Source organism: Rattus norvegicus, chromosome 3, assembly GCF_021556685.1.
Source record: "Rattus norvegicus strain SHRSP/BbbUtx chromosome 3, alternate assembly SHRSP_T2T, whole genome shotgun sequence".
Taxonomy (NCBI): domain Eukaryota; kingdom Metazoa; phylum Chordata; class Mammalia; order Rodentia; family Muridae; genus Rattus; species Rattus norvegicus.
In genome coordinates this window covers 28,101,360-28,125,478 of record NC_141536.1, presented here as the reverse complement: position 1 = coordinate 28,125,478, position 24,119 = coordinate 28,101,360, and the positions used below count along the sequence as shown (strand labels likewise).

At 38.4% G+C, this 24,119-nt stretch overlaps 1 protein-coding gene and 1 long non-coding RNA gene across 50 annotated transcripts in view; one reads left to right on the top strand and one right to left on the bottom strand.

The window, feature by feature from the left end:
• Qtman (queuosine-tRNA mannosyltransferase) overlaps positions 1 to 24,119 on the top strand; it is a 390,738-nt gene that overhangs the window by 257,788 nt on the left and 108,831 nt on the right. Inside the window, exon 1 of one of the 49 annotated variants that reach the window (XM_087653051.1) lies at positions 1,901 to 1,980. The gene's annotated coding sequence lies outside the window, so the exon portion shown is untranslated. 49 annotated transcript variants of the gene reach the window in all.
• LOC108350367 (uncharacterized) lies at positions 11,816 to 24,048 on the bottom strand. The gene is made up of 4 exons (XR_015684310.1): positions 23,835 to 24,048; positions 23,179 to 23,326; positions 16,730 to 16,897; positions 11,816 to 11,901 (listed from the first exon to the last, which is right to left on the bottom strand). It is a non-coding gene; the product is annotated as an uncharacterized LOC108350367 (long non-coding RNA).

Here is a 24,119-nt window from a genome sequence, read left to right as displayed (position 1 = left end):
ACTAAGATAGGATGGTAAAAAACCATTTGAAAGCTTTAGCCTATAATCATCGATCACAATCAATTGTAACCTCACTGTTTCAGAGAGTGTATATCTTTCAAAGTTAGTTGAACTTTTCAACCACCAAAGTTGACATGATATGACTTTTTTTTGTTCTTTGCAACATATATGTACAAAATATCCGAGCATCAAGGAGGACACTTAGAAGTGATTGTACTATTTGGCTGTGTCAAAGACTTAAATGTCTTCTGTTTTATTGGGGTCACAGTCCTCATTCCTGATAGCAGACTTTGTGCTCATCTGACCTCAGAAGCATTTTGAACAACATTACTTATTCCTGGACGGTGCTTTAAAGGCTGCCATAGTGAGAAGAACTGCAGGCGTTTGGTTGGAGCTGTGGCACGCGACTAACTAGCTAGTGTGGCCAGGCTGTCACCTCACCTTTCAGAACCTCAGTCTCGGAACCTGCAAAGGGAAATTACCACACTGGACTCTCAAGTCCTTCTGCATTTCAAAATCATGTGATTTCATATTTCTAACTAGAAGACTGATGAAATCCCGGTTGTTGAAAGTATATGTATTCCAAAAGTCAGTTTATCGTTAATCGTCCTTAGACGAGAAGAAAAGCTAGAACATCCTTGTTGGCGAGTTCCCTGTGCTCTTCAGTTTGCCTCACTAGAAATGGAAAGGGGTTGGACTGAGGACATAACAAAGCCAGTCACCGTTAATAGGATATTTAGCTTTTGTCTTTGTGTTAACCTTCAACTAAGTGACATATTTCAGTGTATATGACATAATGCTAATTATTTAATTCAATATTTACATTGTCTCTGGGTAAGACTAAAAGTAGAGGACCACTAATCTCAGCACTTTCCCTAAACTCTTGCAAGCATGTAGCACTATTCTACGCATTCCATTTTAGTACTGTTTGTATTCACATGTACATATATGTACATTCATGTGTCTTGGGTCACAGTTACTTCATGATTGTGTGATTATGCAACCAATTAAGCATAGGCTTGTCCCCTTATTGTCACAGCACAGTCAAAACAGCTTTAAACTAGATGACCAGAAACAGAATGTAAGTCTCTGTCCTGCTAGTAGCCACTAACCATATGACTTTGAAAACATTCAGATACTACAATATTCCTTATTTGTAGAAGAGGATGTATAGGGCCTACCACCTATGAATTCCATACATTTAATAAATGCATGATTAACTGAAGAACTAGGACATAGGATTTTTTGTAATTTCCATAATTTTTTGCAGGAGTATAATCAGGGTTGAGTTTTTGGAGATATGCTTCAAGGATAATTAATATTTAGCAATTTTATGTATGTTAGTTTTAATTTCTCCTGGCTGAGGTTGATAGGTCAGGAGTCTTTATTTATAAAAAACATTGTTTCATGATTATTGTTAACCAGGAAGAGCTTCACCCCTGGGGTTCTCCTGCCCACTGCTACCTCTCAGTCCAGTGAACCCAGAAACTTCTCTGGCTCTTAGTCAGTTTCTAAAATTTATTGTCTATTTATTGTGCTAAACTGTTCAAGGGGACATAAATATCAGTATGATTTTTATAAAATTGAGTCAGAGTTCCTATCATATGTTTTGGGCTGGAATAAGTTCCCTTACTGTCACAGGAATTTTTTTTAAATTATTGTTGTCCCAATGCATTAGTTGTAACTACCAGAAAGTTCAGTTTATAAAAGTAATCATTTATTCATTCCTAAAATAGCCATAGTTCACAATTTAGTATGTTACAGGTTTATTGGGTTACTGTATCTAAATGTCCATTTGGATTGTCTTCGTTATTAAGTTGCAACTTCCAATTAACTTAAAGCGATAAGATAATTTATACACAAGGTATTGTTGGTGTTAATAAAGATTATCCCTCCCAAGATCTCACGCAGGGAATTCTGTTTCATGGCTGTCTTCTGAGTATTGGGAGAAGTGGACAAATGTCACAGAGTAAGCATATAGTAAGTACCATGAAACTTGGTGTGTCTGCTTCTAGATAGTACAGCTCATTTTAACCCTATAATGGCTAGTAATTGTGTGCGCCTAATGAAGTAGCTTGTCTTCACTAATCTTAAGCATTTTGTCTTTATATTTTCCAAGCACTAGTAAAAATTTATCCAATTTGAAAAGCAGTCTCCGTGCTTACCATGTGAAATCTAAGGACTACAAACATGGAGAACCTTCAGGCCTCGAGCCGTTCTTTCCTTCGCGTCTGATTCCGTGTTGTGAATTACCGATAATATTTGAAGGACATATTTTCCTTTTGGGGAATAGAACAATTCCAGATTAACTTCTCAACAGCTTTTCTGCTGCCTGCCTGCATGAGAACCCTGATGCAGGGAGAATTGATGACCCTGGAAAGTCAAGTCACTTCAGCTCTCTTCAGTATCAGTAAATGACACGTAATTACATACACTTTAAAAAGAATCTTCAGATTTGTCAGAGTAGCTAAAAATATGAAGACTCTCTTAGTTATTCTAATAAGAAAATAAGATTGTGGTTTTACGCAGAGACACTACTTTATTTTCAGTTATACTACAGTTAAACCAAAGTCTTAACAGAGCAGGTTCCAAGGAAAATATGAACTCTAACTGTAAAGAAGACGTCTTCTTCTAGACTATTTGCTCTCTGACCCAGAGGTTGGTTTGGATATGTGGCATTTCTTGTTAGCAAAGAAATAAACACACTGGTTGTAGTAACTGTAGACAGTAAAGTCACTGAGATGATTTCCTCTAGGGTTGGGTCTTGAATGGCAAACAGATGCGAAGGCTTTTTCTGGCTTTCTTTCTTGAGCTGGCTGTATATCCTTGACTGCAAGAGGGCTAGCTCCTCGCTGTTTCCCACTCCCTCTCCTTTCTTGTGAACTTCTGGGATTTAAGAGTAATATAGCTCTGAAAATATTTGTTTGATTAAAAGAAACCACGCCCTGAGGATAATGCCATATTACGTCTGTGTGATTGGTTCATTTTAATTTTCTACCACCCAAGGCACAGCCGCAGTGAGGACTGATTCTGGCACAGGCAACATTCAACCTCCTGGAAATCTGGAGAAAATGCGAGGCCTTTCAGTCCCCCTAGGTGGCCATTAGGATGAAGGCTTTTCTGGGAGGAGGTCCAACATCATCTCAGATCTGTAGGCTTTGGTGATTATTCAAAGGGCTGCTCTGAGGAATGTGAGACATTCCCAAGGTCAGATCAGTTTATGTAGGCACGATTATCAGTAAACTACATGAAAAGGAAAGCAAGGGTCCATTTCTGTAAACTTCACCCTTTTCTGAAACCATCTGTCCAGCCTGAAAGAGGACTGTGGTTAGGAAATATAAACTCCATGTGCTTAAACACAACTGGAATTATTTGTAAGTAATTAACCATACAAAATATACAATGATAAAAACAGTTTATGTATTTTTTTTCAAAATTAGCACTTTAGCATGATTATCAACAAACTGACACTGTTCTCTTCCTAACACTTATCTTTATTCAAGAGATAAAATATTCCTGGACCTTTTTCTATTGTCTAAAAGTGAATAGAAATAGTGTCAATATATTTAATAAACTTCTATAAATGCAACAAGTTTTAGGTTCTTTGTAACATTTTCTTTGTTTTATTAAAAATATTTTAAGGTTTTTCTTCTGTGCCTACTATTAGATTATAATGTATGATGCAAAGCTAAGGGTTTTCTCAAAATCCTGCAATAACAATGCTCTTTTCTTACATAAGGCCAGCAGGATGTCCCATCATGGCGGCCTCTTAATCAGATGATATTTTGATCTGTGTTTCTATTCATTAATGCTCTGTTTTCCAGTGTCATGTCAGGATTCTGTTTACCAGTTAATATAATTCCCTGACTTATTCCTAGGAGAACTGGACCAGAAGAGTTGTCTCCTTGGCTCAGAGTTTCCAGTACAGTATTTAACATAATTTCCAGATTATAATGCAGATGACATTTTGTAACACTGAAAAAAAGTTTCATTTTAGAAAATCAAGCAATCTTAAGAAAGAACATGTATAAGATTAAAAAATAAAGACTGACTTCAATACATTGATTATACAACTTTCCAGCTACTTTCATTTCCTACTGAGAGCGTCCATTGTCTTAGCACAGCTCTCTATGCTGCTGCTTCTGCAGTTTTGTGCTTGCTTTATTTTTCTAATATTTAATGCAGTGCATTTTATGTTCCTTTTATTTCACTTTATGTTGCATTGTGCTGTGTGTTTCACTGTTGGATCTAAATTGGGGAAGGGAGTCCTGCTTTGTCCTTGTACTGTAATGAAGATAGAGTTTGTTAATATGTAAACTGCTGTCTTAGGTGCATCATCATGTGGAGACTGTTTCATAATTGAATATGTCGGTACTAGATACATTTAGACAATTACAGTCCCTAAACACCTACTCAGAGAGAGAAATGAACTTAATGGTTTGTTGTATAGAGTTTCATTTAAAAATATTTTAGGAGAATGACTTATTTGTAAGAATATACAATGCAGAATAATGACGGGAGCGTGGACCAGTTACAGGAAGGGTAGGTGCAGCAGTTACAGGCGGCATTTATTAGCATCTGTGTTCTCGGGAAGTTTAGGTGTTTTTGAAGATTTTAAAATAGAAATTTTAAAACTAGATTAGATTGAGAGGGAAAAAGTTTCTAGAAGCATGTTAAGGATATATTTCCTAATTTAGTAAAGATAGCTCTAAAGTGTATTGCTTTTTATTAAGTTATCTGCCTTTATAGAATGACAGTGTTTTTAAATTTAGAGTGTCAAAATGATAGGATGACTGCAGTTTCACATCCATTTTTCTAAATGAAATAGGGACTGTACATGACTTCATTTTCAATTACAAGCAAAACGAATTATTTAAATAATACAACTGCAAAAAAGGAACTATGTTCTGCAAGACGTGTATACAAATGCCGATGCTTGACATTGCCCTGGCAAACCTGTCCATCAGCATCTGAGCACTGAGTGCTGAAGGAAGTGTGGCCACTCCCACTGAAGTTCAGCAAGCGGAGGTACTGAAGGGAAGGGAAATCTTCAAAGTCTCGTATGCAGCTCTGTGTTCTTTCAAAATTGAAACAAATCAACTTCGTGCTCAAAAAGTATGATCAGTCTATTATTCTTAATGTTTTGCTAGCATGAGTTAGTGGTCTAAGTATTTATTTGATGAGGAGTAAAGCTTTGGGCTTGTCCTTCCCTGTCCTTCGTCCCCCCCACCCCCCATGTTTCCTCTCTAATTGAACCCAGGACTCTAATGTATGTTAAGTGTGGCTCTACCACTGAGCTCCACTGCACAGCCAAGGAGTATGTTGTTTCTTTCTCAGAAAATAAATCCACGCTGTCATCTTTATAACATACACATTTCAGAACTGCATATTAGAGAATTGAGAAAATACTGTTTGGAAGGAAATTTAGAATGAAAAAGTTTTTTATAATATTTGCCATGCCTTTAAGAAATCTTTTCAAAAATTTCATGTATGCCCTTTCTAACAGAGCTCTGGGAGCCAGTTCCTCAGAAAATTGTCATCAGTTGCTAGGCAGTAAGGGGAGAACAAGCAGAGAATTGATGCTGAGAATGTGCATTTCTGTAAGCTATGGTGGTCACTTGGATTTGAGATGTACTCTCTGTCTTTAAAACCTGTGAAAAAGAGGGGTTAAAAAGGCTGACTATCTTTGTACCTTAATGAGAGAATGATTGCTGTAATAGTATCAAAGATAAACCAGTGTATTAGAAACAGTAAATGATAAAGGGTGATAATATGCCATTCTTGAGACTTCTTGGCTCTTACCTAACACATCAGAAAGTGATTGTTGAATTTTAAATAGCCATACAAATGGATGACATAGAAATTTAACTTTGCTTTGACCTTATTCTAATTCACAAGATGACTGCAAAATGACTTTGTTGCATCTGAATGTATGCTGGATGCTAAATCACTCCAGAGTATAAAATCTTTGTTTTGGCATAATGTTGATGCATAAACATTTGTACCCCATACTAACCCTATAAACATCACAATCCATCAGTACAATTACAAAAAAGATTGTTTGTTTTCACACTTAAAGCAGACATGAAATAGAGTGTCCTTAACTTAATCACCACCTTGATTTACCACATTTGCATATATTTGCATATTAATTGGACTACAGATTAAAATTGGTTTTGTAATTTTAATTAAGTGTCCACAAAGGTAAATGATTAGAACTGTTTAAAATACATTCTGACATAAATAGCAGTAAAAGCTTTTGTGATGATGTTTTTGTGGAATTACATTCAGAAAGTGGCCTTTTATGATAGTAATTTTAATCTTAAATAGAATTATACAGTCAAACAGAACTGTGGATTCATAATCATTTTTTTCAAGATCCATTTAATATTTTGCTGATTTGCAGCACTTGGTGAAAACGTTCTGTAGGTTTAGCTGATTGCAAAATGAGGCCTCTGGAGCTGATCAACTGAGAGTCTAAACCCACAATCCTTAGATGCCACATATGCTTCAAGTCTATCTCTCACTCTCTGTGCATCTGTGTGAGTGTGTGTGCTCCTGCATGCCTGTGTGTATCAACGGAATTAACTCATATAACCCTTTTAATGATATGCCCTTTAAAAACAGAATCACCTTAAGGGACCATCATAGTCCCAGTTTAAATTAGGGAACATATAAAATGTTTAAGAGTCTCTTCGGCATGTTATTTTGTTGCTCAGAAGTATCATCCTTGACATAGGCCGGTTTGCTGACTTAGTAGTAGGTTGTCCTCCCTGGTGCCTTCCCTTTTGGGGGGTGACACAGAATTGTTGGGAAAATGCACTTTCCCCCTTCAAAACCTGAGATACTTAACATGTGGCGTGTATTTTCTGTTATACCAGACAGAAAATTGGTCTTCCCAGAAGGTTACTGGATGCCTAGCACCCTCTTCCTTCCAGCTGGCATTTTCCTGTTTGGATCCTTTTAAATGTTGGATGCTGAAACCCTCCCCACTCCCAGCTGCCACCTTCTTCCCTGGCGGTACCCTAGATTTAGCTCCCTAATGCTTCCTTGCACCCAGCTGCTTCTCTGTCTGGCTCCTGGCTATGTAGAGTGGAATGGGATAAATAATCTTTTTCCTACAAGTCACCACCCAACAACTCTTTAATTGGATTTCTTTTCAAAGCTGCGACATGGCTAAATTTGCCATGAATGACATAACTATCATGTTGTTTTGTTTTGTATTTTGAGTTTGGAATACATGTGCATAAACCTTCTTGTAAAAGTTTATGAAAAGCCAATCAATTAAACCTTTTGATTGTCCTAAATTACAAGAAAGGAAATAATTTCTTAAAAGTAGAACATCATAAACCAAGTTGTAAAAGTCATTTTTTAAACCTGATTTTTTTTTTATTTAAATGTGTGTAGATGTTTTCCCCTCCTGTAGACACCACTTGCCTCCCTGATGCCCTCTTTACAGCAGTTAGATCCTCTGGAACTGAAGTTACAAATGGTTGTAAGCTGCCATCTGTGTGTATGAGATGCCATTTGAGTGCTGAGAATTGAACCTGGGGCCTCTCTGGAGCTGTCGGTGCTCTTAAGCCCTGAGCTATCTCGACAGCTCCTTTAAACCTTTTCTTTAAGTCCTGGAGTATAAGAAAGAACAAAAACTTAAGAAATTTTAAAGGCAGGTTTCAAATCTTAGTTTTGTTTCCTTTGTGTGCCATTTTGTAAGCTAGTTTATCTTACTGAAGCCTCATTTTTCTCAGCAGTTAAATGGATAAAAAACAAGTATTGTGGTTTTTGTTTTTAATAAAATAATAGCCATAAGACCATCTAGACAGACTGGAATCCATAGTGTTGGTAGAAATTGGCCAACTTAACATATATTTAAAGCAGAACAGATGATGTCATCTTCTGTGACTAGGGTGTGGCTCAGTGGTAGTTCAGCATGGGACTAGCTTACAAACCCTGTGTGAGCAGCAGCTCTACCAAAGAGGATGGAGAAAGAGTGCTTATACCGTGCTGTATTTGAGATATATTTTAAAGTGAGAAAAGGCATTTTGTTGGGGGCTAAAAACTGTCATGTGTAGTCAAATCTTAAAGGGGTTAGAGAGGTGACCCCATGGTTATGAGAACCTTGATTACAATGAAGACCTGAATTCACACTCTACTATTCATTTAACAAGCCAGGAGTGGTCTCAGTTACCTATAATCTGGGACTTGCTGAGTGCCAGCCTCCTAGTGTGTGAAGAGACCGAGCTTCAGAGGAATAGTGCCGAGTGCTAGAGCATACACGATACGTCATCTGCAGACATAGTCACCATGCTAGTCACATGTGTACACATACATATATACAGCACAGTTTCCCAAACACATGTACACATAACTGTATTTTTTAAAGATGGTTTCTCAAAAAAATTGCTGGTAGGGGTGTATGCAATTTTATTCATGAATTTTCCAAATCATGCTTTCAGAATAAGCTAAATTGACTCAAGAGCTCCCAAGTACACGTGTGAACTAGGGGCCACCACTGCAAATGCTAAAGTCATCTACAGTTAACATTTTGCCACTGACATTACTTTAAAGGTTTGTAGGGAGACATTTGGATGTATTATACGACTCTCCATTTTTCTAGTTCTGTTCTCACGTTTATCTCACTAGCTGAAGCAAAGTTTTTATGTGACCATTTTATTGGGCGATATAATATCTAATATATAGTACAGAAAGTACAGTAAAAAGCAGAAAGATACTCCACACTTCCCTTAGCTTTATTAGTTTAAAGTTGCTGAATAAGAGTCAGAAAAGTTGAGATTTTGGAAAAAAAGAAAAAGCCATTCAGACAACGTCACAGATCCGGCCCCATGGAGCAGATGCTGCTCTGCCTCTAACATTAGCACCCAGTGCACTTGCGAGACCCTAACCGCCCTGTAGGCTTCAGAAATTACACACTGTGGGTCTGCTTCTCTTTTTTTCCATACCGCAGTCTTTGGCACTGTAATTTTCTGATACCTGGGTCTGCATTCTAATTAATTCATCTATGTCTTTATACAGTCTTATGTAATATATGTGGCATTATATTACATTCAACTTTTGAATATTTATAACTTCATTTCATAATCTTAGACGTCTTACCAAAGAAGGAACTTTTTTTGATACTTTTTAGACAGTGTATCATCATCTTCGTGCCAAACATGCCATCCTCAGAATTGCAGCTTGAAGAACCGTAAGGAACCTCAAGAGAGTTTTGAACCATTCTTAGGAGAAAAAGAATCCACTAGTGTATTGCAACTTGACGGAGAAGGTGCAAGAGAATTAACACTAGTGACTCCCCTGTCATTGTTCCCTCCTTGTAGAAACCAAATGAAACTCGAGGGTAAAGGAGATTAATTACAGCCCATTTGAGCCATCTTGATAGCGCACAGAGCCAGGCCAACAGGGCTGCAGAGTGAATGTGGAGGGCCGGCCAGACAAAAGCACTTTCTATCCTGTTACACACATGTTCATACTAGTAAAAGTTAGTCTTGGTTTTTGTTTGTGTTTACTTTATTTTTATATGACTCACCATCTTCAGGGATTAGTGTTCTGTAGCACTTACAGTTTTGACTTAAGTTTTGACTAAAAAAATCCATGCCACTGAAGCAATAGCAGTTGCTTACCTAAATGTTTTTGCGTTGTCAGATGTTAAGCTTGGGCTGGTGTAAGCTATGTGGTAGCCATTCCAGTATTTAGAAGGCCAGAGCAGCAAGCTGCAGTTGGAGGCCCCTCTGCCCTACACAGGGAATTGGAAGAAGACACGGGAGATAGAGTATGATCCTGTCTCACGAATCCGAAGAACTTGACTGCCCCTGTGTAGAAAATACTGGCCAGCTTTGGCCTCTTCAGGCTTTCCTAATATCTTTTTTCTTAAGTTAGCGCATATAAGTGATCTTGGGCTCAAACAAATGGACATGTGGGTCATTGTCCTTTTAATGGAGCTCTTTCTCAGACCATTTACCTGTCCTAGGCTCTATTTCAGATGTTTTTTTTAGAGGTTTTTTTTGTTGTACAAATGATTGTTGGAAGCAAAGCGTGTCTTCTCCCTCAGTGACACTGGAATACTGATGGGAAGGGTATGCAGGTTCACAGCCCCACTCCTCAGTGTTAATTGTTAAAATTTGTGTGTCGTCTCTCTGTACATAAACTATATAATATGCTACATATAAAGCCTGGCTTAAATTTTTCTATATCGTAGTTTCTGCTTCTGTGCTGCTATATAGAGAGAATATTCCTGGAGTTCTCATCAAACGTAGGTTCCCATGGACAGCTGGTCAGAGAAGAGGGAGAGCAGACTGGGCTCACAGGTGAGATCCACTATAGGGACTTCTGTGCAGACTGTGTTATATCTGAACATACAGATGGCCTCCAGGAGTAATGTTCCAAATATGGTGAAGATATCATAAGAATTTAAAAGACTTGTTCTTTCTATTGAGGTGGAACGAAATCAATCTGCCTTTCAACATGCCAGCTACTTTTCTGGACCGTTAAGAATGTAGGTCTCCTCCTCCATTGTTGGTGGGATTGCAGACTGGTACAACCATTCTGGAAATCAGTCTGGAGAATCCTCAGAAAATTGGACATTGAACTGCCTGAGGATCCAGCTATACCTCTCTTGGGCATATACCCAAAAGATGCCCCAACATATAAAAAAGACACATGCTCCACTATGTTCATAGCAGCCTTATTTATAATAGACAGAAGCTGGAAAGAACCCAGATGCCCTTCAACAGAGGAATGGATACAGAAAATGTGGTACATCTACACAATGGAATATTACTCAGCTATCAAAAACAACGGCTTTATGAAATTCGTAGGCAAATGGTTGGAACTGGAAAATATCATCCTGAGTGAGCTAACCCAATCACAGAAAGACATACATGGTATGCACTCATTGATAAGTGGCTATTAGCCCAAATGCTTGAATTACCCTAGATGCATAGAACACATGAAACTCAAGACAGATGATCAAAATGTGAATGTTTCACTCCTTCTTTAAAAGGGGAACAAGAATACCCTTGGCAGGGAATAGAGAGGCAAAGATTAAAACAGACACAGAAGGAACACCCATTCAGAGCCTGCCCCACATGTGGCCCGTACATATACAGCCATCCAATTAGACAAGATGGATGAAGCAAAGAAGGGCAGGCTGACAGGAGCCGGATGTAGATCTCTCCTGAGAGACACAGCCAGAATACAGCAAATACAGAGGCAAATGCCAGCAGCAAGCCACTGAACTGAGAACGGGACCCCCGTTGCAGGAATCAGAGAAAGAACTGGAAGAGCTTGAAGGGGCTCGAGACCCCATATGTACAACAATGCCAAGCAACCAGAGCTTCCAGGGACCAAGCCACTACCCAAAGACTATACATGGACTGACCGTGGACTCTGACCTCATAGGTAGCAATGAATATCCTAGTAAGAGCACCAGTGGAAGGGGAAGCCCTGGGTCCTGCTAAGACTGAACCCCCAGTGAACTAGATTGTTGTGGGGAGGGCGGCAATGGGGGGAGGATGAGGAGGGGAACACCCATAAAGAAGGGGAGGGGGAGGGATTAGGGGGATGTTTGCCTGGAAACCGGGAAAGGGAACAACACTCGAAAACTCATGTTAATAAATATATATATATATATATATATATATATATATATATATACTAAAAAAAAGAATGTAGGTCTCACAGAAGGAATGCTATCCAGTGCTTGACCACATCTTCCCCCTACCCCCCATCTCCTTCTTTCCCCTTCCCTCCCCTTCTCTCCCCTCCCTCTACCAGAAGTAACTATATGTCTTCACATATGAAAGGTGTTTGTTTTTATTTTCCTTGGTCACTGTGGCTTTGGCCCAGGAGTCTTCCTTGTTGGTGGTGTCTGTGTCACTTCTTGTCCTGTAATGAAGAATCAGGTGCTGATTTTGTCTTCATTATTTATGCTTGATGACTGAAAAGGTGACTCTTTTACTGAATTAGTAATGAAAAATTATTTTTAAAATAAGGTCAACAAAGCATTATTACTAGAGGTCATTGGCCAGGACTCAGAAGCGTTTTGATTATAGTATATTTCTTACAACAATAATGACATTTGCCCTGTGTTAAATTTCTTATTAGCTTCTCTGCCTGGTTTTCATTAGGCACACCCTGAAATCAGAGTTTAGATGTTAATTTCCATGGCACTTGAATGTGTTATTCAGATTAATAGGGCACACTGATTCCCTTCCCTGAAGAAATTTTGTTGTTAGGGAATTGTAAATTCTACAATAGAAGTTTTCAAAAATACAGATATAGTTTAAACGTTCCCTGACCAGTCAAAATATTTATTTTGTGGCTTAGCCTTTATAACATTAGTTAGTAATGAAAGTTTCTTAGAATTTCAGAAAGCCACACAGCCAAAGCGAGCTACGCTTATGGGTTACAATGCAGAAACAGCTTGAAAAGCCCAGCCGATGCCGACCTGCTCTGCCTCATCCTCGCTCTTGTTGGCCACTGGGACTGCATGAACATTTCGTGAGGGGATCCGCCAGTCACGTGTGTCTGTGCTCTAATGGATCATTTCGCTAAGTGAAGTTCATCTGTATTTCTGGTCATCTAGCTAATGAAATAATTTGTAGAAAATGGGTGAAGAGGTGGAGAAAACGAACAGGAGCTTAGCCCAGGAAAGAATCATAATCAGTGTTATCTCCTGTTCTCACTGGACAGAAATCAAGCTGTCCGTAAAATACACACTGTAAAATGAGAAAACAACTGCCCAGACAAATAGATATTTTGTGTTCTTAAATTCATAGCTTTAAAAATAAAATTATGTGATTTTAAATTATTCTAGACTTGTTTTTCCAGATTACACCAATAATTAAATTTATTGTATTCATATTTTAAAAGGACACTAAAATGCAATAACTTCAAGGTTACAATATGTTAGCAAAATAATATTATTTTAATGGCTCAATAAAATTATTTTTCAATAATAATTTACCAAAAAGTTTCTTAATTGTTATTAAAATGAAAAGTCTTGATGTTTTTATTTTTGGAAAGAAATAAGCTTATGTTTATAAACATTTTGAAAGTTGTGAAATGGTAATTGTTAATTTGTTTCTGTTTATGTGCTTGGACATTAACAGTATTTCTAGAGTAGAGCCCACGGTATTTTTGAAAGCTTAATTTTCAATAATTTTCTTTTCTTAAAGACAAGTCATACAATATAGGCATGCAGAGACATTTGTTTGCTAGTGGTATAAAAATTATAGGCTAGCAAAATATCTCCTGCCTACCAGAGAAGATTATAAATTATGGTTGTAGAGAAAAGTATGATCCTGAGACTATGTGGATATAGCTAATAGTGGTTTCAGCCTTGTGTTTGATTGAAAAGCATAAAATAAATTATACTTAAGCTATATCAGCTAAGTACCTGTGATACCAATTACTCAACTCGGAAAGTTTGGTATTTTGTTTTTCTTTTATTTTGTTTTCCCCAAAGAAACAAGATCCTCTAGATCAGAAAGTTAGATGGAATTATTTTAGTATTTCTTGGGAACTTGTAAAAAAATGTAAAAATTAAAAAGATACAGAGTGGTGAATAAAAGTTATATTCTGGTGATAGAAACTTAAAATGAATGAAGATGATTTCAGATGCTCTAAACAGCTATAAATAAAGAAATAGGGTAGTGGGAAATCAATGGTGCAAGGTACATCTTCTTTGAGATCCTGTTTAGCTCATACTGAATGACAAGAAAAAGCAAATAATTGGTAGAAGAGTGTTCCTGGCGGAGACAGTAATGAACGATCCATCCTAAGAATGGAAGTAAGCCAGGTAAGAACAGGAGAGGCCAGCTGGTGAGTTGAACACATCTTTGTTATGGTGGTGAGTCTGGATTCATTCCACCTTTACTGGAAGCACACTGAAGGTTGAAGAGAGTGAGAAAATGAGTTGATTAACTGATGGATTAATAATGGAAGACTTTGGCAACGGAAAGGAATTAAATCCAACTTTTATACCAGCCCCAAACTACCATTTTTTTCTTCTAAGATCCCATAATTCAGTCTTCCTTTCACAAATATTCATGAGGCTAACACAGGATGCCAGATGGCATACTAAATATTCTGATACAAAGATGAATGATGTTATCTGTTCCTTAGCCTTATGAATTAGTCTGTGTTTCTTTTATGCAGTTGAATCAAAAGGGGCTCCTAAGTTTTCTAGAAGATGAGGATTGTTGGAGCTGAGGATCAAGAGATGGCTGTGAGTAGACTGTGTAGACAAAGGGACCAGTGCCAAGTTATTCTGGGCATAGGAGGCCAAAGGACAACACATAAACGCATGAGAGAGTGACTTTCATAGTAGACAGGGCTACTGTGCAACTTCCCTTGTAGTTCAGAACCAGGATTCACCCAACACCAGCTGCCTTACCCTGTCACTCAAGTTAAACTATAATAAGATCAAAGTCATGTATCTGGATGAATCAGAGCAGCAGACACCACCATACCCACCTTGGCCCCCAAGATGAGTCCTTGGGTCTGCCTTCTTAAAAACTTGGTAATGACATCACCCAAGGCAACCAGTGACTAGAAAGGTCTGAGGATGACAGTGCACCTGACCACTCAGGACAGAAAGGCCCAGAGGAGGTGGTAACCTCTGCCTCTGCCCTTAACATTGAACCTTCAGGGAAACACCAAGAAACAGAAAGACAAACATAATGCAAATATCACTTCTGATGAGATTAACAGTTAAATTGAGGTACTGATTGCCTAGACTGTAACAGACAAAGGGCCTAGGACAATGGACATTGTCACTAGGAATAGGATGGATGGCTGGAATAGAGGGAGGAAAGTAAAAGATTGTTGTCTTCATAAGACATAAAACGTAGAAGAAATGGACACATTATATGGGACTGTTGAGAGCTCAAAAGTTTACACAGAGAAATTACAGTGCTTCTGGGTCGATCCAGTCAGAAATTATTAAGAATCTAGAACATTGCAATGCTATAACTAGAGAAAAAGATTTTATGTTGTCAACATAAGCTAAGCTGGGTGGTACAGGTCTTTAATCCCTATTCTTAGGAGGCTGAGTCAGAAATATGATATGTTGACATTTGCGCTGCTTGATTGGCTTTTGATTTTACAGTTTTTCCTTTACAGATCTACATTATAGCTTTCACAAGAGGCATTATTAAACTTTAGGTGATCATACTTAACACCATCGTCTTTCTTAACCATATATCATTTGAAATTTGCACATTTTTAAGAGCAATGAATCATGAAGAAGATAAAAATATATATAGTCAAAAGCCAAGTATGGTATTTCTCCTTCATATAATAAAAGAATTGAAATCTCAACCCAAAGCTGTCACTGGCTAGAAGGGATCCACCAGTTAAAGTGGAATTAAGAGCAGAAAGCAGGCTCCTGGCTAAAACTTAAATGCTCATTTTTGGGGATGCAGTCAGGATACAAGGAAAATAGACTAAGCAATAAAACTTTCCTTCTTCCTTTTTTAACTCAAAAAAATCAATTTTAGAAGATAAAATTCTCTGTCTCTTTCGCGCTCTGTGTGTGTGTGTGTGTGTGTGTGTGTGTCTGTGTGTGTGTGTGTGTCTGTGTGTGTGTCTGTGTTTCTGTCTTATGTTTGTCAACACTTGATTGGCAATGTATTTGACTTCAGTGGATACAGCCATCCATTATTACCTATGTATTAATAGTTCTGGAACTTAGCAAGAATTATTATGTAGATGTGTAAAAACCTTCCTTTATATTTATAGGCCAATTGGAAGGTTTTTTTGCATCTATTCTATTAACATACTATCATTTATTTCAGTCTTCCTCATTTTCAAAGGTTGTTTCTCAGATAAAGACCCTCAAACATAATTTGTGTATAGTTTAAAGCTTTTCAGGCCAATTTTGGATTTTTAAATACCTTATTAAATCTCATGAACAGATACATGTGCTAAACAGTGTCTTTAAAATGAACATAGTGTTTTCAGTATGTCTAGTTAGTGAGTACCACATTTGCCAGCATTAGAATGGGTGGAAGAACTTGCCTTAAAAGGAAGCCAAGCAGAGAAAGGGGAAAATAATAGTATCTTCCTGTTGGAGTGGAAGCTGGTATCCTTCAAAGTGTGAGATACCTCACTCAGGGCTTGGGAGCTTGGGTCCTAGGTTTATTGCTCAGAGCTGAGACTACAGATCTCAGTCAGGACTAGCAAAGATTCATAGCCCAGGGCCGGGCAGGCCTCCCGTGCCTATCATCCGTCAAGTAATGAAGCAAAATCCTCATGGTCATTGTCTTCGACCCTGAATCCCCCCCATTTTAACATTTCATGAATAAACACTGATAATATTTATCTAAGGACATGCATGTTGGCTAACTCTTGTCCTTTGAGACTCACTACTCATTGTTTGTGTGACTTTTGGCTTGTCCTCTTAACTTCTCTGAGCTCCTTCTATCTTTTGTCATTGTGAGGCCACACTTAGGGACTGAGGAACTCCCATGGCACCTGCCAGGTTTCATACTTAGGGAGGCTGCAAGAATCCATAAGAAAGTGCAGTCCTCTTTACAATTTTTCTCTTCACATGTGTTGGAGAAGCGAACAGCCTTTTCTATGAAGCTTGGATTCTGGCTTCTCTGAATTCTTGCCACTTCTTCCAAGGCCCTGAACCATGGTCCTGGCTTAGAAGGGGTTTGTTTTTATCCAGGAGGAGAGGGGGTTGCTGAGTGACTGTAATACAGACCTTATTGAAAGATATGTTACTCCTTTTGGTTCTCAATACATTCTAAACGACAGCAGGTCTTTGGAACTGCAACTGGCCCTTGCCTGGATGAAGCAGAAGTAACAGGTGCCCTGATTTGTCACTTTGTGCTGGAATGGAGGCTGGAGCTGGTAGTAGACATGTTGGGTCCTGCAATGAGAAACAAGACAAGGAGGAAGGGTGTGTGTGTGTGTGTGTGTGTGTGTGTGTAATAATGGCAGACACTTATGCCTCTGGCAGCTAAGGCGGTTGAATACTGAATTGGGAGAGTTGTGTTTAGATGTGTGCATTCATAAAGCCAACCCTGGGGGTCTTGTGCTCTTATATTCTTGTCTTCTTTCTGCCCCTTACCAGAATTAAATTCCAGTTCTTCATAAGAGGGACAGTAGACAGCCTGACGCAGCTACCTAACCTGTGACAAGAAATACATTCCACACAGTGTTCCAGTGCAGGTGTGTGTGACTCTCAGAAAACAAAGCTGAGTGATTCCCTTTAATGTTTTCTTTCCTTCTTTATGTTGACTGCCACATTTCTTTTTAAAATGCTGATCATGACTCGCTAAATTGATTTCATGATCCATTAATTGGTCATGAAAACACTGACCTTGCACATACTTGATCAATTTATTTTTCCTTGGGAATACCAGGTTTGACATGAATATGCATGTGCAGTATTTCTATGTGACCATGCTTGCTCCCTCCCCTAACGCAGTCCAGCTTTCTTTCTTCGACTTGGGAGAAAGCTCCTGTTTTCACTGACACAAAAACAGAAATGATATCCACTGGACCACTTACTAGCTGTGTGACTGAGAATGAATTACTTACCCCTTCTGTGCCCCAGTTCTCTGATGTTAAAACCTTGGGTAATAGCAGTATCTGTCTCTGGCTGTTAAAGGCTAATCAGCATGCAGGTGAAGGCAACATACAGCACAGCTTGCACTGACTCTTGCTTTGGCTAAGTCTTGTTGCCCATGTATAGAGATTGTCTGTCCACCCTCAAGCCTGGTTCCTTGACTCCATAATTCTGCAAACATTTTTTAAGTGACTTTCTAGTTTGGTCATTGGATGTGTTTGTTTTACATAACAAAGTTGAATTAGGTGCCATAAAAAGCATTATACTTTATCCTTGTTGTCCTCTTCTGTCCACTTTCCTGTCAAACTCAGGTGAATGTTTCTCACTTCTCAGAGGGAGCTGGGCATACTACCATTTTCTCAGCATTCTCACAGAGGCCTCTGGTTCTGTGCAATTCTAGAGATGAAGCAGTGACAGTGGCTATCATCTGCTCCTGCTGGAGGACAGAGGAGCTTGGGATAACCACCTTATAATATATAATGGCAATTATAATTTGGGGATAATTATAGTGCTGTCAAGAAAAGTACAACGTGAAAGAATAAAGAGGTTGAACCTAGCATGGCTGGTGGTGCATTTCTTTATTTCTAGCACGTAGGAGGCAGATCTCTAAGTTCAAAGCCAGCCAGGCTAAGCAGTGAGACCTTTGGGAAAGTAGAGGGAAGTTTGAACCTGCTTTATTTTCTATTATGAGTCCTATGACCTAGCATCAGCAACAGAACAATTCCCTCCTGTACCATGCCCCACAGGTCCTCTTCATCCCCCATAGCATGGTTCAAGGCCTTCTTGCTCTCCAGAGTCTGCATTCTAGCTTACAGTCATGGCTGCCTTTCCATGTGGTGTTTCCTTTTCAGCTACTGTGCCTTCCACTTTGTGTCCATGATAATGTGTGCTTGTTTTCTTATACCAGCTAGACTGTCCAGAGAAAATAGTACACAGCATAACATGCTCCTTGTAATGTGCCCAGACCTTACATTCACCTTGCACACAAAAGCCACTATATACAGAGTAGCTTTCATGAAAATTCAGCTTCATATACATATATATGTTCATACACATTCATATTTATGTACTACGAACTACATATTGTAAGGCAATGTATATTATTATGTATGTGTATATGTATATACAATATGTATATATACATAATTTGACTATTAGATCTAAATTACCAAGACTTATAATATGCCCATAATAGCATAATAAGTGGATATTTTAAAACCCATTTTATAGGATAATTATTATAATTATTACACAATTGGGGAATTGCTATCAAGCTTTGTAACGTGTATGCCCATAATGCCATAATAAGTGGATATTTTAATACCTATTTGTTAGGATAAGTAATATAATTATTACACAATTGGAGAACTGCTATCAAACTTTGTAACATATGTAACACATATAACTTGATAATCATGCTTATAGCTATTTTCTCTACAGAAATACTAATATGACTTTCAGGAAATATATAATGTATTTTTGAGGCAATAGTTTATAAACACATTAACTATAGATTTTGATAGGTAAATTCAGAGAAATATTATGTATCTGCCAAAAAATGAAAGTAAGTCCATATTTGATGATTAAAGATAAAGTAGAAATCAAAAGCGAAGCTGAAAATAATGGGCATATGTTTCACCAGTGAAAACAAACTGTGTATATGCGTATGTGTGACCGGGACCACATACCATTCTGTTTTGTTCTAACAACCAAGAAATGAAAAATCACTCCACTCCACTAAGGATATGTATGAGTGTAAATGTATGTGTGTACAGATGCATGCCCTTACTAAAAAGGAAGTGGACTATTTTAGCAAGCCAGCGAATTACTGAGAATTTAAATCTATTTTTGGAAAAGTAGGTTTCTTTAGTTATATAACAAACTATTAAGCCTTTGATACTGTCATTTGAAACAAGAATGTAGAAAGGAGGAGCTTAAAAATCAGTTTTCCTTTTTTCTTAGATTGTAAGTTATTATGTGCTTCCTAAGCCTTTCCCTACGTTGTCATCATTACTGCTTACAGTAATCAGTGACTCATAAAAGAACCCCCTTTCATCGGTTCAGTACTCTGTACCAGCTCCACCCAGTGAGTGCCCAGCCAATGCTTGCTTCTTGTGGGAGTAGGGACTGATTACCTAGTCAGGCAGCTGTTTCCTTTTGATAGCTCTGATGATTAGAATCCATCTCCCATGGAGCTAGCATCTCTGTCCCTATAGCTTCCTTCTCTCTCTGTCTTTGCTCTTGGAGATAGTGCATTGTGTTCTTCCCACCATTCCATCCAACCCTGGAGGGGCTGCTCACACTCTCAGTTCTTGTCAGCCCTTTCATGGGTAGCTAGGAAGAACTTCTGTTGTTCAGAGGAGAACTATGACTAGGCCAGTATACAAACAGCTATTAGAATCAATCAGAGACCATGCTGAGGAACATTTCATTTCAAATCTAGATTACGATGTTGTGAATTGATGCAGAGATCTGTGCCCTTTATAAATGTTCTAAATTTGGCTTTCAAACTAAAGCTTTATTTTTTCTAAGAACTTATTTTCTCCTTCATTACCAAAGACAAATACACTCTTTGACAGTTATGGGTTTATTAAATAAATGGCTTAATTAATTATATCCACCTGTAGATATAGGAAGCCTCCCTTGATACCCTTGCTATTGACTCTCTGACATGCCACTATGAAATAGACTCAGCTAGTGTAAGTCTTAAGTCTACCAAGAAAATGTTTTTAACAAATAAATATTATTAGAGAGGTTTATGCAGACAGAGCTGAAACTCAGCTCCTGTTAAATACATGCACTTTTTACTAACATCTTGACACGTTTGTATGCGACTTACTGAAGCAAGCTTTGTATTCTAGATCCTGCTTGCTGCTTTATTTCCCCATGTATGTGCTTGACCAGTTTACACATGTATTTTTTTTAGTCATTCAACTTTATTGATAGCAATGAGAATTAAATACTGGCTTAGGTAGTACGTCTTCCAAGTTTTGTACCAGTAACTTTGAACTTTTATTCTATTTTTAAGCTTCTTGCTACAATATTGACAGGCATCTGATTATGTGGCTTGGTTCTAATTACAGAGACAGGCTACTTTCACACAGAGCTGGATATTTCTAAGAGACTAAACAACACATGTAGTGCTGCAAACAAGTGCAGCAGTTGAGTTTCACTGAAAATCAAGCATTGTCAGAAACTGGTTATCAGCAACATTGACACCATGTCACTGCCCTGGGCCTCCTTGTTCTATTTCTCTTTATATCCCATGATAAGTTTTTGGGGGAGAGAATCCCAACAACTGTCAATCTAATCATTATATTCAGCCTACATTACCAAGCAAAACATATTTACAGCAAGATCTACACTGTTTTTACAAGTTTATTAAAAACATGTGTTGCCCAGTGCCAGAAATAACTACAGCAAATGCTAACACCAGAGGCAAACTGTCTCTGCTTTCTTCTGAGAATTTAAGTACCCCATCTCTTTATGAGCTACAAGGTAGAAGGTTCCATTAGAAAATATGTATCACAGGAAAACATGTACCTTTGTGTTGTGAAAGGATGGAAAAGAAGAAATGAGGTGGGACTGGGGCCTGCAGCTCCTTTGTACCAGGCTCTGAGTTCTCAGCCACGAGTGAATAAAATAGTTAAATCATGGTGACTTGTGATCATTTTGTTTAGTTGATAGGACAGTGGTATTGCATATGACATCATTTAAAGCTGTTTTTCTCTGTGGAAATGGACTGCCTTTGTATCATAGCAGTCAACACTTTCATTTCGTCGTTGCTTTACTGCCCATCTATACGCCCTGCCACCTTCAGATACTGTGCAGACACAGTAGGGATAATCTCTACTTTGTTGGCCATTGTTCTCAACGCATAGTTAGGACAAGGATTTGGTCAGGAAATTAATATTTGGAAGAAAAAGACAGAGGAAGGCTGTTCTCTTTCTGTATTTGACAAGTAGTTGGCATAGGTAACCCCCTCCTATGTTGTCTTGGTCTGATGTTATTCTTTTCTTTCAACTCGTCAGTGAGTTCTTCACTTGGCTGTATGCTGCTACTCTCTAGTTGTCTGAGGTGTGCGCATGTACTTAGTTGGCTCTCCAGGGCCCTGTGTGTTTCATGTTCATTCTTTCTTAATCCTTCACTCCCTCCCTCCCTCCCTCCCTCCCTCCCTCCCTCCCTCCCTTTCTCCCTCCCTCCCTCCCTCCCTCCCTCCCTCCCTTTCTCCCCTGCATCTTCCATCCATGTATCTCTCTTCTTCCATGCATCTATTCATCCATTAATCCACTCACTTACCCACCCACCTTTCAGCAGCAAGCACTGGGCATTTAAGACGTATTCTGCATCTTCACTTGTTAAAATAGATTCTAACCTTGTGAGAAGCAGCACCAAGTATCTGCTCAGAAGCACCAGCTCAGATCACTGTTTAAAATCTCAGTGAACTCCTGGGGGTGATTAGTGGCAAAGAATGACAGTCCCCTCAATTTTGTTATATAATGACTTTACACAGTTCACAATTGCTTTATATTGTTGAATAATTAACAATGGTTTCTTTTTTCAACTCTTGATAGCTTGTCAGGTTGGCTTCAACAATGAGAAATGTGTTTTCAAAATAAAAAGTAAATGTCAGTTCCCTATATAATTATTACTTTCTAACAACAAAGATAGTAACAATGATATAATAGTAAATTTGGAAAAGGTTCAGCAATATAAAAATGGTTTCGGGAGGTTTGGTTGGTCAGCTGGTTTTTGAGCCATGGTCTGACTACTTACAGCACTGCCTGGTCTGGAACTTACTATTTAGACCAAGCTGGCCTCAAAATCACAGAGATCAGACTGCCTCTGCCTCCCCAGTGCTAGGATTAAAGGTGTGCACCACCAGGCGCAGACATAATAAAATGCTTTTAAATAAACAGCAGTCATCATTTATATACATGTGGTTCTCACAGTTAATTTCAAATCACTTTAAACTGTTCTTGATGCCTTTAATGTAGGTGCATGGGTAGGTGGGTAAATTAATGTGTGGATAGATGCATGGAAGGGAGGGAAGGGGAAAGAAGGGAAAGAGAGAGAGGGGGAGGAAGGAAGGAAGGAAGGAAGGAAGGGAGGGAGGAAGGAAGGGAGGAAGGAAGGGAGGAAGGAAGGGAGAAAGGAAGGAAGAATATGGAGGCTATTCCAAATGAGGTGACACACCACCTGACTAAAATCCTTTAAATTATTCAGGAACTGCTATTTTCAATTAAGTATTTTTTGTTTGCTTTATTTTATACCATGTGTAAAGATTAAATACTCACCATTTTTCTGCTCATTTAGAGCAAATAGGTAAACAGCCTCACAAATACAAAAGTTTTGATATTACCATGTGGAATGACAGACAGAAAGCAGTTAGCTAAGGTCATATACAGAAGCAAGATAATTCCAGGTGATCCAACATTCCAGAGGCCTGAACAAATGAATCTGTCCTTGTAATTAACTGTAGTGTTCATAATTTTAAAATAATGATTGAAGTCAGTCAAACCTAAAATTCATGTGAGGTCTTAGGTTATTTCAATGATACCCATTGTCAAAAATATTACCTTGTTCATTTGAAAAGAATGACTTGGCAAGTAAGAACAATGGCTGCCCTTCTAGATGGCCCAAGTTCATTTCTGGGTACTGAGGTTGGGTGGGATCCAATTGCCATTTACAACAGCTCATTCAGGGCATCCTGAATCATCATCTGGCCTGTAAGGGCATCTGCATATATGTACCATACACATTCACAGAGACACACACACACACCCAAACCTTAAAGAGAAAACACTTTATTCAATGCATAATAAAATCCAATGGACAGAATTTCATTATACAAAAGCTTTACTACATCAGGAAATTCTATGAGGTTACAAAGCTTACATTCATTGAATTACTGAAAGGTCATCTCTACATTGATATAGATTGTAGGTGGCTTATTCCTTATCTTAGAAATAAATGTTTTGTGTAAGATATAAGAGAAAATTACTATTTAGAATTAAAAATAAAGACTTTTTCTACAGAATGCACAAGAGCTACACGTCTGTCTCCACTGAAGCACTTGTACTCTCCTGACTACATTCAGGAGAGCTTTCAGAATGTACTGTCTCAGGTCACTCTACAGTCCTTTCTGTTGTGTTGTGTTGTGTTGTATTGTGTTGTGTCCTGTCCTGTTGTGTTTTCTTTTAAGTATCTGATTTTATGTGTATGTGCTACATACCTGCTTAAGCTTACAAAGGTCAGAAGAGATATCAGTTCCCTATAGGGGAACTGGAGATGGCTGTGAGCTATCATGTGAGTGCTGTCAGCCTATCCTAGGTCCTGTGGAAGAGAAGTAACTGTTCTTAATCCTTGAATCTTACACACACACACACACACACACACACACACACACACACACACACAGCCACACAAGGAGAGCGACAGACAGACCAACCTGTTGGCCGGTGTCTGTTTGATTATGCTAGCTCAGAATGACACAGGCATGGCTCATAGTATGGCTCAT